This window comes from Dioscorea cayenensis, unplaced genomic scaffold (genome assembly GCF_009730915.1).
Source record: "Dioscorea cayenensis subsp. rotundata cultivar TDr96_F1 unplaced genomic scaffold, TDr96_F1_v2_PseudoChromosome.rev07_lg8_w22 25.fasta BLBR01000089.1, whole genome shotgun sequence".
Classification (NCBI taxonomy): Eukaryota; Viridiplantae; Streptophyta; class Magnoliopsida; order Dioscoreales; family Dioscoreaceae; genus Dioscorea; species Dioscorea cayenensis.
The window spans coordinates 10,180-13,499 of record NW_024086480.1 but is presented as its reverse complement, the minus strand read 5'-3'; the positions used below and the strand labels follow the sequence as shown (position 1 = coordinate 13,499).

General features: G+C 41.5%; 1 non-coding gene across 1 annotated transcript; it reads right to left on the bottom strand.

Annotated features, from left to right (window-relative positions):
* Window positions 1–1,084: 1,084 nt before the first annotated feature.
* LOC120253462 lies at window positions 1,085–1,191 on the bottom strand. Its single transcript, XR_005534281.1, has one exon. It is a non-coding gene; the product is annotated as a small nucleolar RNA R71 (small nucleolar RNA).
* Window positions 1,192–3,320: the final 2,129 nt, after the last annotated feature.

Genomic DNA, 3,320 nt, shown 5'->3' with positions numbered 1-3,320 from the left:
TGGAAGAAATTCTTATCTATGTTCATATGGGATTAGGGTTCAATCGCCCGAGAATTGGGGTTGTTCTAATCTTGGAATCTCATGGTCCATTTTACTCTTGCATCTTTTGTTCATGATCCATGCTTCATGATGACCCCTCAAGGGGATCCACATCCATAGGCCTTTTTCATTACATCAACTTTCTTGCTTGCTTATTGTTTATTCTCTCAAATTTGTTCATAATCTTGTTTTAGTTTAATTATACCTTGTAGAGTAAATTCCATCTCTTGAGATCTTAGGCTAGATAATAGCTAGAGAAGGAGTAATAGGAGATCCTTAGCCCTAGTGGGAATACGATCCTCGTGTTCTCACAGTGAGGTATTACATGGCGATCCCTCGTACACTTATGGGGAAGCAATCAAGTTTTTTGCACCATTGCCGGGTAATTTAAGGAATTCTAGAAAACCTTTAGTTTATTACTCTAGCCATTCAATTCTTTACTCATTTGTTATAGCTATTTTGTTTTCCTTTGATCTTAACTTTTCTATCATTTTTTTCTTGGTTTTTGCAAGGTACTGCGCATGACACATTCAAATCCTTCCGATCTTGATTACAACGGATAGTAAGATTGAAAGAACCTTACATCAGAGATTGATGTAGTTGGTGAAAGTGTCGGGTACACGTAACATTGAAATTGAGGATAGAGAGTCTTCAATCATGGCCGAAGAGCGACGCACTCTATCCGAGTATGAAAGACCCCAATTCACAGGTGATGAGTTTAGTGTTCAAGTATCATCCATAGCATCCAACAACTTTGAAATTAAAGCAAGTACAATCGGCATGGTCTAGAACTTGGTTCAATTCAATGGCCTTGCAAATGAAGATACACATGACCACCTTTCCGGTTCCTCCAAATTTGCTCTACATTCAAGATTAAATGGGGTGTCAAACGATGCTATCCGCTTTGAGACTATTTCCATTCAGTTTGAGAGATGGAGCTTATCGCTGGCTTGCATCATCTGCCTCTCGGGTCCATAAAAAAACATGGAAGGATATGGTTGAGAAATTCCTTGGGCAGGTATTTTTCTCGCCAAGCAAAGCGCGAAAGTTGAGACAAGAAATTTCAACCTTTAAAACAAGGGAGTCCGAAACATTGTTTGAAGCCTATGAGAGATTCAAGGATCTCCTTAGAAGGTGCCCCCATCATGGTTTTGCCCCATGATATGAATACAAATCATTTACAACGGGCTGAATTATACTACTCGCCAACTCATTGATGGCGCAGTGGGTGGTTCCCTTAGCAACAAGTATCCCGATGAGGCCGAGTAATTACTTGAGTTTATGGCAAGCAATGAATCACATTGGGCCTCAAGAGGATCTACACTAAAGATTGTCGGGCTTTATGAAGTTAGTAACAATGATGCCTTGGCCGTAAAGGTTGATGTGTTGACGCGAAAGCTTGATCTTCTAATGGGCAGTAGTTCAAGGTCAGAATCAGTGATAAATTGTAGCACTTGTGGTGGTGGGCATGATGCAGCCCAATGTCCAATTGCTAGCTCCTCCATTGCATCCATTGAGAATGTTGACTACATAGGAGGGCAACAAAATCAAGGGAACCCGTATAGCTCAACTTACAATCCTGGGTGGAAGAACCACCCTAATTTTGTATGGAATCAACGCTAACAATAAAGAGGTGCACCACCTCAAGGATCTCAATTTCAACACCCAGCCTTTGAGAAGAAGTTTTTCATCGGAGAGGTCCTTGCCAAGTTCATGCTCAGCACTCAATGACAGGGTTCAATAGTATAACTAGTAGCATGAATGCACAATTTGGTAAGGTGAATGCTCATCTCACTCAAAGCATGCGTACGCCTCAATGAGATAGGTTCTGCTTTTTGAGAAACCTCCAAGCTCGTAGAAAATCTCTTGAGCTTCGAGTAGGGGAACTCGCGAAGACACATTCTGAATGTCTTCTAGGTTGCCTTCCAAGCAACATGGAGGACAATCCAAGGGAGCACTTAAAGGCCATTGCTCTTAGAAGATGGAGGCAAGTGGAGACAAGTGTCGAAGTTGGCCCAAGTGTCAAGAAAAAGTGGGGTAGCCTCACGGGGAAGATGCCTAGCTAGTTGAAGAAAAATAGTGAAGTCAAAAAAATCGGGGAAGAAATGACCAGCCCCAACAACAAGGACCGTCAAAATCATCCCAAAGACAAGCCTCCAATCCCTTACCCAACCAGATTGAAGCATGACAAAGAGGATGTTCACTTCTGAAAATTAATCAACATCTTCAAACAACTCCACTTGAACATTCTGATAGTTGAAGCATTGACTCAAATGCCGAAATATGCCAAGTTTTTAAAAGAGCTCCTCAGGAACAAGAGAAAGTTGGAGGAAAAAGGCACAGTTCCACTTATAGGGAATTGTTCGGCTATTTTAGAAAATAAACTCCCACAAAAGTTGAAAGATCCGGGAAGCTTCATTATCCCGTGTATGCTTGAAAGTGGAGTCCAAGAAAATCCTCTAGAGGACTCGGGGGCGAGCATAAACATCATGCCCTACACCATGTATTTGAAACTTGGCTTTGATAAGTTGCGGCACACGAGGATGACCTTACAATTGGCGGATCGATCAATAAGAAAACCTCGTGGGATTATTGAAGATGTGATTGTCCGAGTGGACAAATTTGTTTTTCCTGTAGATTTTGTCATCATGGACATAGATGAGGATGTGGAGATACCACTGATTCTTGGCCGTCCATTCCTCAGCACCTCGGGTGCCCTAATTGATTTGAAAGGAGGAAAGTTAACATTACGAGTCAGAAAAAAAGAAGCTGATAGATTGATTTCTGATTATGTACAGGAGGTGCTCTCTATAAACCCTTTGGATGAGTATTTGGGAGAGTTGGAGAATGAAAAACAAGAAGAACCTCTCTACCATCCTCAAATTCACACCTTGAAGCAACCAAAATAGACGGTGCCCTGTACTAAGGCTAAGGAAAAAGAGAAAAAAAAATCATTTGTGAAGAAAATGTGGAGGGAGATTCATGGGAGAAAAAAGAAAGGTACCAAGCTTCATCACCCCACATCTCATGGAGGAAAGGTAAATTTTTCACCCCTCTCTACTCATGAACAATTCGAGGTCTTCTCAATGTTATCACTGAACCTGCCGTGAAGAAACAACACTAAAAGGGAAATCGGGGATGGTTTCCAACTCTTTGAGCCTCATGAGATAAGGAATAAGGTACGTCAAGCTCGTGCCGTTAAACAAGCGCTTCTTGGGAGGCAACCCAAGCATTCGGGGGTGTTTTCTTTCATTTTTCGTATTTTAGTTTATAGTTCATTT